Below are 26,011 nucleotides of genomic sequence, written 5' to 3' on the forward strand. Positions count from 1 at the left end.
CCGGTATGACAGAAACTAGGGCGGCAAGAGTGGAGCAAAACACCAGGCAAAAGGCCGAGCCTTCCACCCTTTACCAAGTATATAGATGCATTAATTAAATAAGAGATCTTGTGATATCCCAAGATATCCATGACATCCATGTCCCAACATGGAACAACCTGCAACTGCACCTAGCAATGCTATAAGAGGGGCTGAGCAAAGCGGTAACATGGCCAAACAACGGTTTGCTAGGATGGTGGAAAAGGTTAGAGGCTATCATGGCAATTTGGGGGGCTTGATAAACAAGTGGTAGGTAGCGCGACATAGCGATAGCATCGAGACAACTAGCATAGCAAAGATACTAGTGAGATCTAGGGTAACGGTCATCTTGCCTAAAATCCCGCTAGGAAGAAGATCGAATCCATGAAGTAGACGAACCAACGTAGTCGAACGGATCCTCACAATGGCAACGTAACCGGAACTATCGAGAAGGAGCACAACTGGAAAGAAGCAAACAACACGGTAAACCAACAAGCTTAAACATGGCATGATGCACAACCAAGTATGATGCACGTCTGGTTTAATGAGTCGTGGCATGACAAAGTGCAACAAACAATACTACAAGTTAAGTGGAGCTCAATATGCAACAGTTGCATATTGACGAAACACCAGATCTAATTATTTAGTTTGCTCTCGTTTATGTACCCAACAATATTAAATGTTGTTAAACATGGCAGGAGGTGAAGCATAATAAAAACTACCTATCTAGGCAAGTTTAAATGAGGTCAGAACAACAAACAACAGTTCCAGAAAATCCCCATGTGCATATTTTGGATTTGATATTGTTCTGATCTAAACACAATTTTATTGTTATTAAACATTCAAAGTAATGCTACCATGTTAATCTATGCATTTTTCTAGACAAGTTACATATAAAGTTTATTAAATTCAGAGCTAAGATTATTTAGTTATGAAATAAATCATTTTAGCATGACATTTATCAAATTAAATGCAAAGAGAAATCTAAACACTTCAAACATGGATGAAAGTTGCATATTATGAAACTAGACGAAATTCTAAGTATTTTACATATACAAATCATTTTAATGCGATGCACGGTCATGGAGTTATTTTATGCATGATTAACATGGGTTTTTCTATAAAGTTGTAAATCACTGGAAATTAGCTAAAACGTCCAGAACGGAAAGAAAATGACGCGGGCTGGATCTGGATACTGCACTGGGCGGTTGGACTGCTCACCTAGCTGGGCTTGGCCCAGATTGATAGAGGTGGGGCTGGGCCACGGTCAACGGGCGAAGGGGAGGTGGCCCAGGTGCATGTGGTCGTGGGACTTGGATCTCACTAAAGGTCAACGAGGGGCTGAGGCAGGGTCGAGGTGCTCGTCCTCCTCTGCAAGTGCTTCGATGTAGAGGACACCAGCGATGCAGGAGGCCCCGACAGCGGGACTTGGCGGCGGTAGGCGATGCGGACGGCGGGGACAGGAAGGAGAGGACACACGACGGCTCTGGTCGCCGGCGGCCATGGCAGTAGGGGCGAGGCCCTTTCGTTTCCTGGCAGAGAAGAAAACAAATGAGGGAGAGAGATTAGAGGAGGAAGGAGAGGAAAACATGGGAGAGAAAGACGAGACAGGCGGCAACTCATCTGCTCGTCGGCGGTAGCTGAACGGAGGCGTGTTGGGGTAGAGGATGACCGGCACTCGGGACGAGGAAAACAGAGACGCACCGCTCCAGAGCGGAGGTGCTCGGGGACGTGCTTGAGGCTGGAGCAGCGAGACTCAGGGACGCGAGCTCGAGCTGATCCGGCGGGTGGCACTGCCCGGAGGTCACCGGACGAAGCAGGACGACGGCGGTGGCGCCATGGAGCTTGGGCGAGCTCCTGCTCGTTCCTACGAAGGAGAGAGAGGGGGCACCATGAGAGAGACAGAGAGAGAGGGAAAAACAGTAGGAGGAGAGGTCGCGAGGTTGGCCTGGGTTGCTGCTGCTGCACCGACTCGAGGAGAGGGCAGAGGAGGCCATCGGCACGGGCGGCGGTATGATAGCCCACAAGTATACGGGATCACAACAGTTTTCGAGGGTAGAGTATTCAACCCAAATTTATTGATTCGACACAAGGGGAGCTAAAGAATATTCTCAAGTATTACCAGCTGAGTTGTCAATTCAACCACACCTGAGAACTTAATATCTGCAGCAAAGTGTTTAGTAGCAAAGTAATATGATAATAGTGATAACGGTGGCAAAAGGTAATGGTAGCAAAAGTAATATTTTTGGGTTTTGTAGTGATTGTAACAATAGCAACAGAAAAGTAAATAAGCGAAGAACGATATATGGAAAGGCTCGTAGGCAATGGATCGGTGATGGAGAATTATGCCGGATGCAATCGATCATGTAACAGTCATCACCTAGGGTGACACAGAACTAGCTCCAGTTAATCAATGTAATGTAGGCATGTATTTCGAATACAGTCATACATTCTCATGGAAAAGAACTTGCATGACATCTTTTGTCCTACCCTCCCGTGGCAGCGGGGTCCTATTGGAAACTAAGGGATATTAAGGCCTCCTTTTAATAGAGTACCGGACCAAAGCATTAACACACAGTGAATACATGAACTCCTCAAACTACGGTCATCACCAGGAGTGGTCATAGCAACATCAATCTCAGAACATAGTGGATACTAGGGATCAAACTCTAACAAAACTAACTCGATTACATGATAAATCTCATCCAACCCATCACCGTCCAGCAAGCCTACGATGGAATTACTCACGCACGACGGTGAGCATCATGAAATTGGTGATGGAGGAAGGTTGATGATGACGATGGCGATGGATTCCCTTCTCCGGAGCCCCAAACAGACTCCAGATCAGCCCTCCCGAGAGAGTTTAGGGCTTGGCAGCGGCTCTGTATTGTAAAATGCAATGAATCCTTCTCTCGGAATTTTTTCTCCCCAAAATGAATATATGGAGGCAAGGTTGAGGTCGGTGGAGCGTTAGGGGGCCCACGAGGCAGGGGGGCGCACCCAGGGGGTAGGGAGCGCCCCCACCCTCATGGACAGGTGGTGGGCCCCCTGACATGGATCTTTCTTCTAGTATTTTTTATATATTCCAAAATAATTCTTCGTTGATTTTCAGTTCATTCCGAGAACTTTCATTTCTGCACAAAAATAACACCATGGCAATTCTGCTGAAAACATCGTTAGTCCGGGTTAGTTCCATTCAAATCATGCAAGTTAGAGTCCAAAACAAGGGCAAAAGTGTTTGGAAAAGTAGATACGACAGAGACGCATCAACTCCCCCAAGCTTAAACCTTTGCTTGTCCTCAAGCAATTCAGTTGATAAACTAAAATTGATAAAGAAAAACTTTTACAAACTCTGTTTGCTCTTGTTGTTGTAAATATGTAAAGCCAGCATTCAGGTTTTCAGCAAAGATTATGAACTAACCATATTCACAATAACACTTAGGTCTCATGTTTACTCATATCAATGACATAATCAAGTAGCGAGCAATAATAATAAATCTCGGATGACAACACTTTCTCAAAACAATCATAATATGATATGACAAGATGGTATCTCGCTAGCCCTTTCTGAGACCGCAAAACATAAATGGAGAGCACCTTTAAAGATCAAGGACTGACTAGACATTGTAATTCATGGTAAAAGAGATCGAGTCAAGTCATACTCAATGTAAACTAACAGTTATGAATGCAAATGACAGCGGTGCTCTCCAACTAGTGCTTTTTAATAAGAGGATGATGACTCAACATAAAAGTAAATGGATAGGCCCTTCATAGAGGGAAGCAGGGATTTGTAGAGGTGCCAGAGCTCGGTGTTGAAATAGATATGAATAATATTTTGAGCGGTATACTTTCATTGTCAACATAACAACCGAGAGATCTCGATATCTTCCATGCTACACACCTTATAGGCAGTTCCCAAACAGAATGGTAAAGTTTATACTCCCCCTCCACCAACAAGCATCAATCATGGCTTGCTCGAAACAACGAGTGCCTCCAACTAACAAGAGTCCCGGGGGAGTTTTGTTTGCAGTTATTTTGATTTGATTTGCATAAAGCATGGAGCTGGGCATCCCGATGACCAACCCTTTTCTCGTGAGTGAGGAGCGGAGTCCACTCCTCTTGAGAATAACCCGCCTAGCATGGAAGATACAGACAACCCTAGTTGATACATGAGCTATTCGAGTATACAAAACATAATGTTTATTTGAAAATTTAGAGTTTGGCACATACAAATTTACTTGGAACGGCAGGTAGATACCATATATAGGTAGGTATGGTGGACTCATATGGAATAACTTTGGGGTTTATGGAATTGGATGCACAAGCAGTATTCCCGCTTAGTACAAGTGAAGACTAGAAAAAGACTGGGAAGCGACTAGCTAGAGAGCGACAACAGTCATGAACATGCATTAAAATTAATCAACACCGAATGCAAGCATGAGTAGGATATAATGCACCATGAACATAAATATCGTAGAGGCTATGTTGATTTTGTTTCAACTACATGCGTGAACATGTGCCAAGTCAAGCCACTCAAATCGTTCAAAAGAGGATACCACCCTATCATATCACATCACAACCATTTTAATACCATGTTGGCATGCAAGGTAAACCATTATAAGCTCCTAGCTAATCAAGCATGGCATAAGCAACTATAATCTCTAATTGTCATTGCAAACATGTTTATTCATAGTAGGCTGAATCAGGAACGATGAACTAATCATATTTACAAAAACAAGAGAGGTCGAGTTCATACCAGCTTTTCTCATCTCAATAAGTTCATTATATAATCATCATTATTGCCTTTCACTCGCACGACCGAATAGTGTGGATAATAATAATAGTGAACATGCATTGGACTAAGCTGGAATCTGCAAGCATTCAATTCAAGAGAGAAGAGAAGGTAATATGGGCTCTTTGTTAGATAAAAAATAATGCATATGAGAGCCACTCAACATTTTCATTATGGTCTTCTCCTCTCAACCCCAAAGAACAAGAAAGAAATAAAACTATTTACAAGGGAAAGCTCCCAACAAGCAAAAGAAGAACGAGAAATCTTTTTGGGTTTTCTTTTTAGTTACTACTACAAGCATGGAAAGTAAACTAGCTGAAAGCTACAACTAATTTTTTTTGTTTTTTCTAAAGTTTATCAAACACACAAGAAGAAAGCATAAAAAGGGAAAATAAACTAGCATGGATGATATAGTGAAAAGGTATGAGCACCGACAACTAGCATGAGTGTGTGAACATAAACGTAATGTCGGTGAGAAATACGTACTCCCCCAAGCTTAGGCTTTTGGCCTAAGTTGGTCTATGGCCACGACTGGCCTGGCGGATATCCAAAGTTGTAGCTGGGGTCGTACTGAGATGCAGCGGCAATTGCCTGATGAGCTGCAGCTTGGAGGCGAGCTGTCCCCGCCCTCCTCTCGTACTCGGTCGCCTCCTCCCTGGTTATAACCTATCTTCCCTTTGCCTGAAAGTCAAAGAAAGTAGGAGCATGGAGAGCAACGTGATAGGTGCATCGTCTGTCAAAGATTAGTCGGTACTGGAGGAACTGACCATTCCTCTCAACAAAGTGATGACGAACCATAGCATCATAATCTAGATTAGCGGGAGGCAACTCAATATCATATACACATATGGGTATCTCAAGAAAGTTAGCTATACGAGTTGCATAAATTCCACCAAAGAAATCTCCATGAATACGATTATTATGCAACCTATGTGCAACAATAGCCCCCAAGTTGTATTGTTTATCTCCTAAAACAACGCTCCTGAGAATGCTGAGATCATGCACACACATGTGACATGCTTCATCTTTACCGTTGATGCACCTACCTATGAAGAGAGCAAAATAATGTATAGCAGGAAAATGAATGCTCCCTATGGTAGCTTGTGTTATATCTCTAGACCCCCCACAATTATACTCGCAAGAAAATCTCTAAACTCATATTTGCGAGGCTCACTAGTGCACCCCATTGTGGAAGTTTACAAGCAGTGTTAAAATCTTCTAAGTACATAGTATAAGAATTTTCATAAAGATCAAATAGGACAGTCTGAGAATTGCGTGATGATGAAAATTTAAACCTTCTCACACATGAATCAGTTAAATAGAGGTATTGACGGCACTTATCTGCCTCAAAGCTCTCAAGATTGGCATTACGCACATATGCTTCAAATTCCTCCTTGATTCTTGCTCGAATCATGAAATCCTCTAACGGCCATTCACAAGGCCGCACTTGAGCGTCTCTTGGTGGTTCCTCGTCCGCATATCGTATTGTGGGTCTGGGTCCTTGCTTCCTTGAAGAACCACCTTGGTACATATTCCTAAACATATTTCTTCCCCTGAAAAATTTCTGAAATTTTTAGTAACTTCAAAATAAAAGTGAACCAAACTCAACAATATTGATAACAACTACTCCTACAAGTGCCTAGAGGCAATATCATGCATCAAAACTACTTTTGACCACATAAATTTGACGTGCAAGCTCAAGAATAGGGTCACCTAAGCAGCAAAAATTTGCAATGAATAAAGCACTAGAACAAAAACTAATTGGACTATTGGAGGAGTCACATACCAAAGAACAATCCCCCGAAGCAGTTTTGTGAATGGAGCTTTGAGCTAGGAGATAAAAAATGGCAGCAAGATGAGCTTGAACTCGGGTTTGAGCTGGCTAGTGATGTTTTTGGGAGGAAGAAGGAGTGTGTGGTAGCTGGAATAAGTGGAGGGGAGCCACCATGGGCCCACGAGGTAGGGGGCGCGCCCAGGGGAGGTGGGCGCGCCCTGGACCCTCGTGGCCAGGTGCTTGCTCCCCCTGGTGTGTCCCCAGTGCCAGATATTCTCAAATATTCTAGAAAAAACATATTTAATTTTCAGGGCATTTGGAGAACTTGTATTTTCAGCGTATTTTTTATTGCATAGACAATTCAGAAAATAGACAGAAAAATACTATTTTTTCTTTATTTAATACAAATAACAGAAAGTAAAAAGAGGGTACAGAGAGTTGTGTTTTCTAAATTCATCCATCTCATGCTCATCAAAAGGAATCCACTAACAAGGTTGATCAGGTCTTGTTAACAAACTCATTCCGAATAACATGGAACCGGAGAATTTTCGAATAACACTAGGTTACCTCAACGGGGATATGCACATCCCCAACAATAAGAATATCATATTTCTTTTTGACAGTAGGAAGAGGAAATTCAAAACCTCCAATAGTAATTGTTGAAAATTTTCCAATAGAATTGATACTGTGGACTTGAGGTTGTTTCCTCGGAAAGTGTACCGTATGCTCATTACCATTAACAGGAAAAGTGACATTGCCTTTGGTGCAATCAATAACAGCCCCTGCAGTATTCAAAAAGGGTCTTCCAAGAATAATAGACATACTATCGTCCCCGGGAATATCAAGAATAAAAAAGTCCGTTAAAATAGTAACATTTGCAACCACAACAGGCACATCCCACAAATACCGACAGGTATAGCAGTTGATTTGTCAGCCATTTGCAAAGATATTTCAGTAGGTGTCAACTTATTCAAATCAAGTCTACGGTATAAAGAGAGAGGCATAACACTAACACCGGCTCCAAGATCACATAAAGCAGTTTTAACATAGTTTCTTTTAATGGAGCATGGTATAGTGGGTACTCCGGGATCTCCTAGTTTCTTCGGTATTCCACCATTAAAAGTATAATTAGCAAGCATGGTGGAAATTTCAGATTCTGGTATCTTTCTCTTATTAGTAACAAATTCCTTCATATATTTAGCATAAGGATTCATTTTAAGCATATCAGTCAAACACATACGCAAAAAGATAGGTCTAATCATTTCAGCAAAGCGCTCAAAATCCTCATCATCCTTATTCTTGGATGGTTTAGGAGGAAAAGGCATGGTTTTCTGAACCCATGGTTCTCTTTCTTTACCGTGCTTCCTAGCAACAAAGTCTCTCTTATCATAACGTTGATTCTTTGATTGTGGGTTATCAAGATCAATAACATGTTCAATCTCTACATCATTATTATTGCTAGGTTGAGCATCATCATGAACATCATCATTAACATTATCACTAGGTTCGTGTTCATTACCAGATTGTGTTTTAGCATCAGAAATAGAAATATCATTAGGATTCTCAGGTGTGTCTACAACAGGTTCACTAGAAGCATGCAAAGTCCTATCATTTTTCTTTTTCTTCCTCTTAGAAGGACTAGGTGCATCAATGTTATTTCTCTAAGAATCCTGCTCAATTCTCTTAGGGTGGTCCTTAGGATACAAAGGTTCCTGGGTCACTTTACCACCTCTAGTCATAACACTAACAACATTATCATTCTTATTATTTAATTCATTGAGCAAATCATTCTGAGCTTTAAGTACTTGTTCTACTTGAGTGGTAACCATAGAAGCATGTTTACTAATAAGTTTAAGTTCACCTTTAACATTAGCCATATAATCACTCAAGTGTTCAATCATATAATCATTATGTTCCAATTTTCTACCAACATAAGCATTGAAGTCTTCTTGCTTAACCATAAAATCATCAAACTCATCTAAGCATTGGCTAGCAAACTTAGTAGGAGGGATTTCATCTTTATTATATCTATAAAGAGAATTTACCTTTGCTACCTATGTTGGGTTATCAAGACCATGTGTTTCTCCAACAGGCGGTAAATCAAGACCATATATTTCTTCAATAGGAGGTAAATTCTTAACATCTTCAGCTTTTATACCTTTTTATTTCATAGATATCTTTGCCTCTTGCATATCTTCAGGACTGAGAAATAGAATACCCCTTTTCTTCAGAGTTGGCTTAGGAGTTGGTTCAGGAAGTGTCCAATTACTTTCATTAGTCAACATATTATTCAATAGAATTTCAGCTTCATCAATAGTTCTTTCCCTGAAAACACAACCAGCACAACTATTCAGGTAATCTCTGGAAGCATCAGTTAGTCCATTATAAAAGATATCAAGTATTTCATTTTTCTTGAGAGGATGATCAGGCAAAGCATTAAGTAATTGGAGAAGCCTCCCCAAGCTTGTGGGAGACTCTCTTCTTCAATTTGCACAAAATTATAAATTCCCCTTAAAGCGGCTTGTTTCTTATGAGCGGGGAAATATTTAGCAGAGAAGTAGTAAATCATATCCTGGGGACTACGCACACAACCAGGATCAAAAGAATTAAACCATATCTTAGCATCATCCTTTAAAGAGAACGGAAATAATTTAAGGATATAATAGTAGCGAGTTTTCTCATCATTAGTAAACAGGGTAGTTATATCATTTAATTTATTAAGATGTGCCACAACAGTTTCAGATTCATAGCCATAGAAAGGATCAGATTCAACCAAAGTAATTAACTCAGGATCAACAGAGAATTCATAATCCTTATCAGTAAAAAAGATAGGTGAAGTAGCATAAGCAGGATCATATTTTATTCTAGCATTCAGAGATTTTTGTTTCAGCTTAACTAATAGTTTCTTAAGATCACTCCTATCATTTCAAGCAAGAAAGTCTCTAGCAGTTTCTTCATCCATAACATAACCCTCAGGAACAACATGCAATTCATATCTAGGGGGAGAATCTTCATCATCACTTTTATCTATGTTATCAGTTTCAATAATTTCATTCTCTCTAGCCCTAGCAAGTTGTTCATCAAGAAATTCACAAAGTGGCACTGTAGTATCAAGCATAGAAGTAGTTTCATCATAAGTATCATGCAAAGCAAAAGTGGCATCATCAATAACATGCGACATATCAGAATTAATAGCAGAAGTAGGTTTGGGTCACAAGTTTACTCATAACAGAAGGTGAATCGAGTGCAGAGCTAGATGGCAGTTCCTTACCTCCACTCATAGTTGAGGAATAGATCTTGGTTCTTTGATCTTTCAAGTTCTTCATAGTGATATACAGATATAAATCCCAAGTGACTCAAAGAATAGAGCTATGCTCCCCGGCAACGGCGCCAGAAAATAGTCTTGATAACCCACAAGTATAGGGGATCGCAACAGTTTTTGAGGGTAGAGTATTCAACCCAAATTTATTGACTTGACACAAGGGGAGCCAAAGAATATTCTCAAGTATTAGTAGCTGAGTTGTCAATTCAACCACACCTGGGAACTTAATATCTGCAGCAAAGTGTTTAGTAGCAAAGTAATATGATAGTAGTGGTAACGGTGGCAAAAGGTAATGGTAGCAAAAGTAATATTTTTGGATTTTGTAGTGATTGTAACAATAGCAACAGAAAAGTAAATAAGCGAAGAACGATATATGGAAAGGCTCGTAGGCAATGGATCGGTGATGGAGAATTATGCCGGATGCAATCGATCATGTAACAGTCATCACCTAGGGTGACACAGAACTAGCTCCAGTTAATCAATGTAATGTAGGCATGTATTTCAAATATAGTCATACGTGCTTATGGAAAAGAACTTGCATGACATCTTTTGTCCTACCCTCCCATGGCAGCGGGGTCCTATTGGAAACTAAGGGATATTAAGGCCTCCTTTTAATAGAGTACCGGACCAAAGCATTAACACATAGTGAATACATGAACTCCTCAAACTACGGTCATCACCAGGAGTGGTCCCGATTATTGTCACTTCGGGGTTGCCGGATCATAACACATAGTAGGTGACTATAGACTTGCAAGATAGGATCAATAACTCTCATATATTGATGAAAACATAATAGGTTCAGATCTGAAATCATGGCACTCGAGCCCTAGTGACAAGCATTAAGCATAGCAAAGTCATAGCAACATCAATCTCAGAACATAGTGGATACTAGGGATCAAACTCTAACAAAACTAACTCGATTACATGATAAATCTCATCCAACCCATCACCGTCCAGCAAGCCTACGATGGAATTACTCACGCACGACGGTGAGCATCATGAAATTGGTGATGGAGGAAGGTTGATGATGACGATGGCGACGGATTCCCCTCTTCGGAGCCCCGAACGGACTCCAGATCAGCCCTCCCAAGAGAGTTTAGGGCTTGGCGGCGGCTCCATATCGTAAAACGCAATGAATCCTGCTCTTTGATTTTTTTCTCCCCTAAAGTGAATATATGGAGTCAAGGTTGAGGTCGATGGAGCGTTAGGGGGCCCACGAGGCAGGGGGGTGCGCCCCCACCCTCGTGGATAGGTGGTGGCCCCCCTGACATGGATCTTTCTTCCAGTATTTTTTTATATATTCCAAAATAATTCTCTGTTGATTTTCAGGTCAGTCCGAGAACTTTTATTTTTGCACAAAAATAACACCATGGCAATTCTGCTAAAAACAGCGTCAGTCCGGGTTAGTTCCATTCAAATCATGCAAGTTAGAGTCCAAAACAAGGGCAAAAGTGTTTGGAAAAGTAGATATGATGGACACGTATCACGGTACGGCTGGGTGGAGTTGGATTTGTGGGTGGCTGCGAGATGTGGTTGGATCTGGGTGGATCGAGGGGAGGAGGTGGTTGGCCCGATGGGGTAAATGAGGAAGGAGGAGGATGGTCGGGTGGCTCGATCCAGTGGATCGGGCAAGATCCCAAGGAGTAAGGAAGAATGGGTGGCGGCGGCGCGATGGGAAAGCATGGATGGGACGGGAGGCTAGGCTAGGGTTATCTGTTCATATAGCACGAGGATTTGGTTAGCGGTTATCTTACCCCTACGATTATAATGGGACGAATGAGAAAAATAGACTAGGAAGGTCCAAAAGAGAAACCGGAGATGTTTTAGGGATGTTTGACGATGATCCGGACCCATCGGTCATGACAGCCTGGGTCAGGTTCGGGACAGTTTTCAGACGCGCGAGAGGGGGGTCTGCACTGTGCAAAGAGGGGTGAACTGGTCGGACAACAAAAGAACGATTGGTCTGAGAAAGGTCAATGAAGGCGAGGAAGAAGCGGCAACAACGAATGGCTACGAGTTTTGAAAACAATGACGGCAACAGAGTGCCGATGCAATGCAAATGATGAGATGATGCAATGCAACAAACAAACAAATCACACTGTGAAACGCAAAATACATGGAAGGCATCTGGAGCGTCGGTCTCGGGTCGTTACAGTGTGTGTGTGTGTGTGTGAGAGAGAGAGAGAGAGAGAGAGAGAGAAACCAATTGATAGATTAAGATCAAGATCGAGTTGTCACCCTTCTGCTGTCATTGTTGGGGGTGGGGAGGGGGGAGAGAAAGACGTATCGAGATTGTGCGCGCAGTAGGCAGAGAGGCACAACTAGTGAGTGTGTGTGTGAATGCGTGTGTGCTTGAGAGAGAAGCCAGTAGATAGATTACTATCAAGATTGAGGTGCCACCCTACTCCTTCGGTGTCGAGTAGTGTACATGTGTGTGTGTTTGAGAGAGAAGCCAGTAGATAGATTAGTGCGACGCCCCCAATTTGTCCGTACACTAATCATACACGCAAATGTGTACGATCAAGATCAAGGACTCATGGGAAGATATCACAACACAACTCTAGATACAAATTAAAATAATACAAGCTTCATATTACAAGCCAGGGGCCTTGAGGGCTCGAATACATAAGCTTGAATATACAAGAGTCAGCAGAAGCAATAATATCTGAGTACAGACATAAGTTAAACAAGGTGCCACCATAAGATGGCTACCACAAAAGTAGCAACGATCAAAAAGGCAAGGCCTCCTGCCCGGGACCTCCTAACTACTCCTCGAAGACGAACTCCCTGTCGAATCATCCTCGGGATCCTCTAGCTCCCGGACTCCATCATATGATCGCAATAACCAGGAAAGGGGGAAAAGAAGTAGCAAAGCTACTGTGAGTACTCATCCAAAGTACTCGCAAGCATGGATCTACACTACATATGCATTGGTATTAATGAAATGGATAGTATTTGTGTACTGAACTGCAGAATGCTAGAATAAGAGGGGGATAGCTAGTCCTATTGAAGACTACGCTTCTGGCAGCCTCCATCTTGAAGCATATAGAAGAGAGTAGATGGTAGGTTCACCAAGTATCATTGTATAGCATAATCCTACCCGGCGATCCTCTCCTCGTTGCCCTATTAGAGAGTGATCACCGGGTTGTATCTGGCACTTGAAAGGGTGTGTTTTATTAAGTGTCTGGTTCTAGTTGTCATAAGGTCAAGGTACAACTCCGGGTCGTCCTTTTACCAAGGGACACGGCTATTTGAATAGATAAACTTCCCCGCGGGGGTACACCACATAACCCAACATGCTCGATCCCCTTTGGCCGGACATGTTGGGGAATGTACTAATTTCAAAAAAATTCCTACGCACATGCAAGATCATGGTGATGCATAGCAACGAGAGGGGAGAGTGTCGTCCACGTACCCTCCTAGACCGCAAGCGGAAGCGTTATGTGAACGCGGTTGATGTAGTCGTACGTCTTCACGATCTGACCGATCCATGTACCGAACGCACGGCACCTCCAAGTTCAGCACACGTGCAACTCGGTGACATCCCACGAACTCACGATCCAGCAGAGCTTCGCGAGAGAGTTCCGTCAGTACAACGACGTGATGACAGTGATGATGATGCTACTGACACAGGGCTTCACCTAAGCACCGCTACGATATGACCGAGGTGGATTATGATGGAGGGGGGCACCGCACACGGCTAAAAGATCAACTCATCAACTTGTGTGTCCTAGGGTGCCCCCCACGTATATAAAGGAGGGAGGGGAGGCCGGCCGCCCTCTCTAGGCGCGCCAAGGGGGGAAGGAATCCTCCTCCTAGTAGGAGTAGGATTCCTCCTTTCCTAGTCCTACTAGGAGGGGGAAGGAAGGAGAAGGGGAGGAGAAGGAAAGAGGGGGCGCAACCCCTCCCCTAGTCCAATTCGGACTAGGCCCATGGGGGTGCGCGGCCAGCCCTCATGGATTCCCCTCTTTTTTCCTTAAAGCCCACTAAGGCCCATATGTACTCCCGTATTCCGTAACTCCACGGTACTCCGAAAATACCCGGATCACTCGGAACCTTTTCGATGTACGAATATAGCCTTCCAATATATCGATCTTTACGACTCGATCATTTCGAGACTCCTCGTCATGTCCGTGATCTCATTCGGGACTCCGAACAACCATCGATACATCAAATCACTTAAACTTATAATACCAATCGTCACCGAACGTTAAGCATGCGGACCCTACGTGTTCGAGAACTATGTAGACATGACCGAGACATGTCTCCGGTTAATAACCAATAGCAGAACCTAGATTCTCATATTAGCTCCTATATATTCTATGAAGATCTTTATCAGTTAAACCGCATAATGATATACGTTGTTCCCTTTGTCATCGGTATGTTACTTGCCCGAGATTCGATCGTCGGTATCTCATACCTAGTTCAATATCGTTACCGGCAAGTCTCTTTACTCGTTCTGTAATGTATCATCCCACAACTAACTCATTAGTCAAAATGCTTGCAAGGCTTATAGTGATTTTCATTACCGAGAGGGCCCAGAGATACCTCTCCGACAATCGGAGTGACAAATCCTAATCTCGATCTATGCCAACTCAACAAGTATCATTGGAGACACCTATAGAGCACCTTTATGATCACCCAGTTACGATTTGATGTTTGGTAGCACACAAAGTGTTCCTCTGGTACTCGGGAGTTGCATAATCTCATAGTCATAGGAACATGTATAAGTCATGAAGAAAGCAATAACAACAAACTGAACGATCATCGTGCTAAGCTAACGGATGGGTCAACTCAATCACATCATTCTCTAATGATGTGATCCCGTTAATCAAATGACAACTCATGTCTATGGTTAGGAAACATAACCATCATTGATTGAACGAGCTAGTCAGGTAGAGGCAAACTAGTGACACTCTGTTTGTCTATGTATTCACACATGTACTAAGTTTCCGGTTAATACAATTCTAGCATGAATAATAAACATTTATCATGATATAAGGAAATATAAATAACAACTTTATTATTGCCTCTAGGGCATATTTCCTTCAGTCTCCCACTTACACTAGAGTCAATAATCTAGTTCACATCGTCATGTGATTTAACACCAATAGTTCACATCTTTATGTGATTAGTTCACATTTCCATGTGACTAACACCCAAAGGGTTTACTAGAGTCAATAATCTAGTTCACATCGCTATATGATTGACACCCAAAGAGTGATGATGTTTTGCTTATGAAAGAAATTTAGTCAACGGGTCTGCCACATTCAGAGCCATATGTATTTTGCAAATTTTCTATGTCTACAATGTTTTGCACGAAGCTACTGTAGCTAATTGCTCCCACTTTTAATATGTATCTAGATCGATACTTAGAGTCATCTAGAACGGTGTCAAAGCTTGCATCGACGTAACTCTTTATGACGAACTCTTTGTCACCTCCATAACCGAGAAACATTTCCTTATTCCACTAAGGATATTTTTGACCACTGTCCAGTGATCCACTCCTAGATCACTATTGTACCCTCTTGCCAAACTTATGGTGAGGTACACAATAGATCTGGTACACAGCATAACATACTTTATAGAACCTATGACTGAGGCATAGGGAATGACTTTTCATTCTCTTTCTATTTTCTGCTATGGTCGGGTTTTGAGTCTTTAGTCAACTTCACACCTTGCAACACAGGCAAGAACTCCTTCTTTGACTATTCCATTTTGAACTACTTCAAAATCTTTTCAAGGTATGTACTCATTGAAAATATATCAAGCGTCTTGATCTATCTCTATAGATCTTGATGCTAAATATGTAAGTAGCTTCACCGAGGTCTTTCTTTGAAAAACTCCTTTCAAACACTCCTTTGTGCTTTCCAGAAAATTCTACATTATTTCCGATCAACAATATGTCATTCACATATACTTATCAGAAATGCTATAGTGCTCCCACTCACTTTCTTGTAACTATAGGCTTCACCGCAAGTCTGTATAAAACCATATGCTTTGATCACTTTATCAAAGCATATATTCCAACTCTGAGATGCTTGGACCAGTCCATAGATGGATCGCTGGAGCTTGCTCACTTTGTTAGTACCTTTAGGATCGACAAAACCTTCTGATTGCATCATATACAACTCTTCTTTAAGAAATCCATTAAGGAATGCAGTTTTGACATCCATTTGCCAGATTTCATAAAATGCGGCAACTGCTAACATGATTCGGACAGACTTTTAAGCATCAATACGAGTGAGAAAATCTCATCGTAGTCAACACCTTGAACTTGTCGAAAACATTTTGCGACAATTCGAGCTATGTAGATAGTAACACTACTATCACCGTCTGTCTTCCTCCTAAAGATCCATTTATTCTCAATGACTCACCGATCATCGAGAAAGTCAATCAAAGTCCATACTTTGTTCTCATACATGGATCCCATCTCAGATTTCATGGCCTCAAGCCATTTTGCGGAATCTAGGCTCATCATCGCTTCCTCATAGTTCGTAGGTTCGTCATGGTCAAGTAACATGACTTCCAGAGCAGGATTACCGTACCATTCTGGTGCGGATCTTACTCTGGTTGACCTACGAGGTTCGGTAGTAACTTGATCAGAAGTTTCATGATCATCATCATTAGCTTCCTCACTTACTGGTGTAGGAATCACTTAAACTGATTTCAATGATGAACTACTTTCCAACAAGGGAGCAGGTATAGTTACCTCATGATATGTCTCCAACGTATCTATAATTTTTGATTGTTCCATGCTATTATATTATCAACCTTGGATGTTTTATATGCATTTATATGCTATTTTATATGATTTTTGGGACTAACCTATTAACCTAGAGCCCAGTGCCAGTTTCTGTTTTTTCCTTGTTTTAGAGTATCGCAGAAAAGGAAAATCAAACGGAGTCCAATTGACCTGAAACTTCACGGAACTTATTTTTGGACCAGAAGAAGCCCACAGAGTATTGGAGATGGACCAGGAGAGTCCCGGGCTGCCCACGAGGGTGGGGGGCGCGCCCCCTGTCTCGTGGACAGCCCGAAGGTCCACTGACGTACTTCTTCCTCCCGTATATACCCATATACCCTAAAAACTTCAAAGACAACAATAGATCGGGAGTTCCGCCACCAGAAGCCTCCGTAGCCACCGAAAACCAATCTAGACCCGTTCCGGCACCCTGTCGGAGGGGGAATCCCTCTCGGATGGCCATCTTCATCATACCGGTGCTCTCCATGATGAGGAGGGAGTAGTTCACCATTGGGGCTAAGGGTATGTACCAGTAGCTATGTGTTTGATCTCTCTCTCTCATGTCCTTGAGGTGGTACGATCTTGATGTATCACGAGCTTTGCTGTTATAGTTGGATCTTATGATGTTTCTCCCCCTCTACTCTCTTGTAATGGATTGAGTTTTCCCTTTGAAGTTATCTTATCAAATTGAGTCTTTAAGGATTTGAGAACACTTGATGTATGTCTTGCGTGGGATACCTGTGGTGACAATGGGGTATTCTATGATCCACTTGATGTATGTTTTGGTGATCAACTTGTGGGTTCCGTGACCTTGGGAATCTATGCATAGGGGTTGGCACACGTTTTCGTCTTGACTCTCTGGTAGAAACTTTGGGGCACTCTTTGAAGTACTTTGTGTTTGTTTGAATAGATGAATCTGAGATTGTGTGATGCATATCATATAATCATACCCACGTATACTTGAGGTGACATTGGAGTATCTAGGTGACATTAGGTTTTTTTATTTGTGTCTTAAGGTGTTATTCTAGTACGAACTCTATGATAGATTGAACGGAAAGAATAGCTTCATGTTATTTTACTACGAACTCTTGAATAGATTGATCAGAAAGGATAACTTTGAGGTGGTTTCGTACCCTGCCATAATCTATTCGTTTGTTCTCCGCTATTAGTGACTTTGGAGTGACTCTTTGTTGCATGTTGAGGGAAAGTTATATGATCCAATTATGTTATTATTGTTGAGAGAACTTACACTAGTGAAAGTATGAACCCTAGGCCTTGTTTCAATGCATAGCAATACTGTTTGTGCTCACTTTTATCATTAGTTACCTTGCTGTTTTTATATTTTCAGATTACAAAAACCTTTGTCTACCATCCATATACCACTTGTATCACCATCTCTTCGCCGAACTAGTGCACCTATACAATTTACCATTGTATTGGGTGTGTTGGGGACACAAGAGACTCTTTGTTATTTGGTTGCAGGGTTGCTTGAGAGAGACCATCTTCATCCTACGCCTCCCACGGATTGATAAACCTTAGGTCATTCACTTGAGGGAAATTTGCTATTGTCCTACAAACCTCTGCAATTGGAGGCCCAACAATGTCTACAAGAAGAAGGTTGTGTAGTAGACATCAAGCTCTTTTCTGGCACCGTTGCTGGGGAGGTTAGCGCTTGAAGGTATATCTTTAGATCTTGCAATCGAATCTTTTTGTTTCTTGTTTTAGCACTAGTCTAGTTTATAAAACAAAACTACAAAAAAATGGAATTGAGTTTGCCTCACACGCTTCATCTTTTTAATATCTTTCGTATGATGGAAAGGAAAATTGTGCCAAAGTGTTAGAAGAAGAATGCATTAATATGTTTGGCACTAAATCTTTGAATGATGAGAATGATTGCAATGTTGTTAGTATGAATTCCTTGAATATCCATGATGCTAATGATATGCAAAGCCACAAGCCTGGGGAAGCTATGTTTGATGAAGATGATATTTTTTGTCCCCCAAGTTTTGATGAGCAAATTTATTATGATGAAAGTATGCCTCCTATTTATGATGATTATATTGATGAAAGTGGATTTGGAGAGGTCATGACTTTATTTTGTGATGAATCCACTATTTTGGAAGAGGTTCCAATTGATTATGAGAACAAAGTTGCTATCTATGATGATTATTGTGAGGACTTGTATGCTATAAAGAATAATGATATACATGAAACTTGTCATCATGATTTTAGTTTTCAATTGTATTATGCCTCGCATGATAATTATTTTGTTGAGTTTGCTCCCACTATTATTCATGAGAAATTTTTTGCTTGTGTGGAGAGTAATGAAATTTCTATGCTTGTAGATCATGAAAAGAATGCTTTAGGTGCTGGTTATATTGTTGAATTCATTCATGATGCTACTGAAAATTATTATGAGGGAGGAATATATGCTTGTAGGAATTGCAATAATATCAAGTTTCCTCTCTATGTGCTTAAAATTTTGAAGTTATGCTTGTTTTACCTTCCTATGCAAGTTGATTCTTGTTCCCACAAGTTGTTTGCTCACAAAATCCCTATGCATAGGAAGTGGGTTAGACTTAAATGTGCTAGTAATATTCTTCATGATGCTCTCTTTATGTTTCAATTCTTATCCTTTATGTGAGCATCATTGAAATCATCATGCCTAGCTAGGGGCATTAAACGATAGCGCTTGTTGGGAGGCAACCCAATTTTATTTTTATTCCTTGCTTTTTGCTCCTGTTTAGTAATAAATAATTCATCTAGCTTCTGTTGTGATTGATTTTTTATGTTTTAATTAGTGTTTGTGCCAAGTAGAACCGTTGGGAAGACTTGGGGAAAGTCTTGTTGATCTTGCTGTAAAAAACAGAAACTTTAGCGCTCAAGAGAATTGCTGCCATGTTTTATTGGAGAGTGATATTTAGTTAATTATTTTTGCATATTATTAATAGATAAATTACTCATGTCTAGCGATTTATTTGAGAATTTTATGAGTTCCAGAAGTATACGTTTGATCCAGATTACTACAGACTATTCTGTTTTTGACAGATTCTGTTTTCTATGTGTTGTTTGCTTATTATGATGAATCTATGAGTAGTATCGGAGGGTATGAACCATAGAGAAGTTGTAATACAGTAGGTTTAACACCAATATAAATAAAGAATGAGTTCATTACAGTACCTTGAAGTGGTGTTTTGTTTCTTTTGCTAACGGAGCTCACGAGATTTTCTACTTTAAGTTTTGTGTTGTGAAGTTTTCAAGTTTTGGGTAAAAGATTTGATGGACTATGGAATAAGGAGTGGCAAGAGCCTAAGCTTGGGGATTCCCAAGGCACCCCAAGGTAATATTCAAGGACAACCAAGAGCCTAAGCTTCTTCCGTCTTCGTTCATTGGTAACTTTACTTGGAGCTATATTTTTATTTACCACATGATATGTGTTTTGCTTGGAGCGTCATTTTATTTTCTTTTGTTTTGCTTGATGTATGAATAAAATACCAAGATCTTAAATTCTTAAATGTTAGAGAGTCTTCACATAGTTGCATAATTATTTGACTACTCATTGATCTTCACCTATATCTTTCGGAGTAGTTTGTCGTTGCTCTAGTGCTTCACTTATATCTTTTTAGAGCACGGTGGTGGTTTTATTTTATAGAAATAGATGAACTCTCATATGTAACTTATATTATTTTGAGAGTCCTAAATAGCATGGTAATTTTCTTTGGTTATGAATTTAGTCCTAATATGATGGGCATCCAAGAGGGATATAATAAAAACTTTTATATAAAGTGCATTGAATACTATGAGAAGTTTGATACTTGATGATTGTTTTGAGATATGAGGATGGTAATATTAGAGTCATGCTAGTGAGTAGTTGTGAATTCGAGAGATACTTGTGTTAAAATTTGTGATTCCCGTAGCATGCACGTATGGTGAACCGTTATGTGATGAAGTCGGAGCATGATTTATTTATTGATTGTCTTCCTTATGAGTGGCGGTCGGGGACGAGCGATGGTCTTTTCCTACCAATCTATCCCCCTAGGAGCATGTGCGTAGTACTTTGTTTTGATAACTAATAGATTTTTGCAATAAGTATGTGAGTTCTTTATGACTAATGTTGAGTCCATGGATTATACGCACTCTCACCCTTCCACCATTGCTAGCCTCTCTAGTACCGCGCAACTTTCCCCGGTACCATAAACCCACCATATATCTTCCTCAAAACAACCACCATATCTACCTATTATGGCATTTCCATAGCCATTCCGAGATACATTGCCATGCAACTTTCCACCGTTCTATTTATATGACACGCTCCATCATTGTCATATTGCTATGCATGATCATGTAGTTGACATTGTATTTGTGGCAAAGCCACCGTTCATAATTCTTTCATACATGTCACTCATGAGTCATTGCACATCCCGGTACACCACCGGAGGCATTCATATAGAGTCATATTTTGTTCTAAGAATCGAGTTGTAATTCTTGAGTTGTAAGTAAATAAAAGTGTGATGATCATCATTATTAGAGCATTGTCCCAAGGAGGAAAGGATGATGGAGACTATGATTCCCCCACAAGTTGGGATGAGACTCCGGACGAAAATAAATAAATAAAAGAGGCCAAAGAAGCCCAAATAAAAAAAGAAGAGAAAAGAGGCCATAAAAAAGAGAAGGCCCAAATAAAAAATAAAAAAGGAGAGAAAAAGAGAGAAGGGGCAATGTGACTATCCTTTTACCACACTTGTGCTTCAAAGTAGCACCATGATCTTCATGATAGAGAGTCTCCTATGTTGTCACTTTCATATACTAGTGGGAATTTTTCATTATATAACTTGGCTTGTATATTTCAATGATGGGCTTCCTCAAAATGCCCTAGGTCTTCGTGAGCAAGCGAGTTGGATGCACACTCACTTAGTTCTTTTTGTTGAGCTTTCATATACTTATAGCTTTAGTGCATCCGTTGCATGGCAATCCCTACTCACTCATATTGATATCTATTGATGGGCATCTCCATAGCCCGTTGATACGCCTAGTTGATGTGAGACTATCTTCTCCTTTTTGTCTTCTCCACAACCACCATTCTATTCCACATATAGTGCTATGTCCATGGCTCACGCTCATGTATTGCGTGAAGATTGAAAAGGTTTGAGAACATCAAAAGTATGAAACAATTGCTTGGCTTGTCATCTGGGTTGTGCATGATTTAAATATTTTGTGTGCTGAAGATGGAGCATAGCTAGACTATATGGTTTTGTAGGGATAGCTTTCTTTGGCCATGTTATTTTGAGAAGACATAATTGCTTTGTTGGTATGCTTGAAGTATTATTATTTTTATGTCAATATTAAACTTTTGTCCTTAATCTTATGGATCTGAATATTCTTGCCACAATAAAGAAAACTACATGGATAAATATGTTAGGTAGCATTCCACATCAAAAATTATGTTTTTATCATTTACCTACTCGAGGACGAGCAGGAATTAAGCTTGGGGATGTTGATACGTCTCCAACGTATCTATAATTTTTGATTGTTCCATGCTATTATATTATCAACCTTGGATGTTTTATATGCATTTATATGCTATTTTATATGATTTTTGGGACTAACCTATTAACCTAGAGCCCAATGCCAGTTTCTGTTTTTTCCTTGTTTTAGAGTATCGCAGAAAAGAAAAATCAAACGGAGTCCAATTGACCTGAAACTTCACGGAACTTATTTTTGGACCAGAAGAAGCCCACGGAGTATCGGAGATGGACCAGGAGAGTCCCGGGCTGCCCACGAGGGTGGGGGGCGCGCCCCCCCGCCTCGTGGACAGCCTGGAGGTCCACCGACGTACTTCTTCCTCCCATATATACCCATATACCCTAAAAACTTCGGAGACGACAATAGATCGGGAGTTCCGCTGCTAGAAGCCTCCGTAGCCACCGAAAACCAATCTAGACCCGTTCCGGCACCCTGCCGGAGGGGGAATCCCTCTCCGATGGCCATCTTCATCACCCCGGTGCTCTCCATGACGAGGAGGGAGTAGTTCACCCTCGGGGCTAAGGGTATGTACCAGTAGCTATGTGTTTGATCTCTCTCTCTCTCTCATGTTCTTGAGGTGGTACGATCTTGATGTATCTCGAGCTTTGCTATTATAGTTGGATCTTATGATGTTTATCCCCCTCTACTCTCTTGTAATGGACTGAGTTTTCCCTTTGAAGTTATCTTATCGGATTGAGTCTTTAAGGATTTGAGAACACTTGATGTATGTCTTGCGTGGGATACATGTGGTGACAATGGGGTATTCTATTATCCACTTGATGTATGTTTTGGTGATCAACTTGCGGGTTCCGTGACCTTGGGAATCTATGCATAGGGGTTGGCACACGTTTTCGTCTTGACTCTCTGGTAGAAACTTTGGGGCACTTTTTGAAGTACTTTGTGTTTGTTTGAATAGATGAATCTGAGATTGTGTGATGCATATCATATAATCATACCCACGTATACTTGACATTGGAGTATCTAGGTGACATTAGTTTTTTTTTATTTGTGTCTTAAGGTGTTATTCTAGTACGAACTCTATGATAGATTAAACGGAAAGAATAGCTTCATGTTATTTTACTACGAACTCTTGAATAGATTGATCAGAAAGGATAACTTTGAGGTGGTTTCGTACCCTACCATCATCTCTTCATTTGTTCTCCGCTATTAGTGACTTCGGAGTGACTCTTTGTTGCATGTTGAGGGAAAGTTATATGATCCAATTATGTTATTATTGTTGAGAGAACTTACACTAGTGAAAGTATGAAACCTAGGCCTTGTTTCAACGCATAGCAATACCGTTTGTGTTCACTTTTATCATTAGTTACCTTGCTTTTTTTATATTTTCAGATTACAAAAACCTTTATCTACCATCCATATACCACTTGTATCACCATCTCTTCACCGAACTAGTGCACCTATACAATTTACCATTGTATTGGGTGTGTTGGGGACACAAGAGACCCTTTGTTATTTGGTTGCAGGGTTGCTTGAGAGAGACCATCTTCATCCTACGCCTCCCAATGATTGATAAACCTTAGGTCATCCACTTGAGGGAAATTTGCTACTGTCCTACAAACCTCTGCACTTGGAGGACCAACAACGTCTATAAGAAGAAGGTTGTGTAGTAGACATCACCTCACCAAGTTTTAGTTTCCTCCCACTCACTTCTTTCGAGAGAAACTCCTTCTCTAGAAAGGATCCATTCTTAGCAACAAATATCTTGCCTTCGGATCTGTGATAGAAGGTGTATCCAATAGTTACTTTTGGGTATCCTATGAAGACGCACTTCTCCGATTTGGGTTTGAGCTTATCAGGATGAAACTTTTTTCATATAAGCATTGCAACCCCAAACTTGAAGAAATGATAGCTTAGGTTTCTAGCCAAACCATAGTTCATATGGTGTCGTCTCAACGGATTAGACGGTGCCCTATTTAATGTGATTGTAGCTGTCTGTAATGCATAACCCCAAAACGATAGTGGTAAATCAGTAAGAGACATCATAGATCACACCATATCTAGTAAAGTACAATTACGATGTTCAGACACACCATTACGCTGTGGTGTTCCGGGTGGCGTGAGTTGCGAAACTATTCCGCATTGTTTCAAATGAAGACCAAACTCGTAACTCAAATATTTTCCTCCACGATCAAATCGTAGAAACGCTATTTTCTTGTTACAATGATTTTTCACTTCACTCTAAAATTATTTGAACTTTTCAAATGCTTTAGATTTATGTTTCATGAACAAGATATACCCATATCTACTCAAATCATCTGTGAAGGTCAGAAAATAACGATACCTGCCGCGAGCCTCAACACTCATCCGGAGAACAAAGTTTTAGTCATTTTTCCCATGAGGCATGGTTCACAAGCATCAACTGATTCATATTTAAGTGATTCCAAAAGCCCATCAACATGGATTTTCTTCATGCGCTTTACACCAATATGACCTAAACGGCAGTGCCACAAATAAGTTGCACTATCATTATTAACTTTGCATCTTTTGGCTTCAATATTATGAATATGTGTATCACTATGATCAAGATTCAATAAACCATTCACCTTGGGTGTATGACCATTGAAGGTTTTATTCATGTAAACAGAACAACAATTATTCTCTGACTTTAAATGAATAACCGTATTGCAATAAACATGGTCAAATCATATTCATGCTTAACGCAAACACCAAATAACATTTATTTAGGTTCAACACTAATCCTGAAAGTATAGGGAGTGTGCGATGATGATCATATCAATCTTGGAACCACTTCCAACACACATCGTCACTTCACCCTTAACTAGTCTCTGTTCATTCTGCAACTCCCGTTTCGAGTTACTAATCTTAGCAACTAAACTAGTATCAAATACTAAGGGGTTGCTATAAACACTAGTAAAGTACACATCAATAACATGTATATCAAATATACCTTTGTTCACTTTGCCATCCTTCTTATCCGCCAAATACTTGGGGCAACTCTGCTTCGAGTGACCAGTCCCTTTGCAGTAGAAGCACTTAGTCTCAGGCTTAGCTCCAGACTTGGGCTTCTTCACTTGAGCAGCAACATGCTTGCCGTTCTTCTTGAAGTTCCCCTTCTTCCATTTGCCCTTTTCTTGAAACTAGTGGTCTTGTCAACCATCAACACTTGATGCTTTTCTTGATTTCTACCTTCATCGATTTCAGCATCACGAAGGGCTTGGGAATTGTTTCCGTTATCCCTTGCATATTATAGTTCATCACGAAGTTCTAGTAACTTGGTGATAGTGACTAGAGAACTCTGTCAACCACTATCTTATCTGGAAGATTATCTCCCACTTGATTCAAGTGATTGTAGTACTCAGACATTCTGAGCACATGCTCACTAGCTGAGCTATTCTCCTCTGTCTTGTAGGCAAAGTGCTTGTCAAAGGTCTCATACCTTTTGACATGGGCATGAGTTTGAAATATTAATTTCAACTCTTGGAACATCTCATATGCTCCGAGGCGTTCAAAACGTCTTTGAAGCCCCAATTCTAAGCCGTAAAGCACGGTGCACTAAACTATCAAGTAGTCATCATATCGAGCTTGCCAGGCGTTCATAACGTCTGCATCTGCTCCTGCAATCGGTCTGTCACCTAGCGGTGCTTCAAGGACATAATTCTTCTGTGCAGCAATGAGGATAATCCTCATATCACGGATCCAATCCGCATCATTGCTACTAACATTTTTCAACTTAGTTTTTCTATAGGAACATATCAAAAATAAATGGGGAGCTTGTCGGTGTCAAAACCGGCAGATCTCGGGTAGGGGGTCCCGAACTGTGCGTCTAAGGCGGATGGTAACAGGAGGCAGGGGACA

Source organism: Triticum aestivum, chromosome 6A (assembly GCF_018294505.1).
Source record: "Triticum aestivum cultivar Chinese Spring chromosome 6A, IWGSC CS RefSeq v2.1, whole genome shotgun sequence".
NCBI classification, from domain to species: domain Eukaryota; kingdom Viridiplantae; phylum Streptophyta; class Magnoliopsida; order Poales; family Poaceae; genus Triticum; species Triticum aestivum.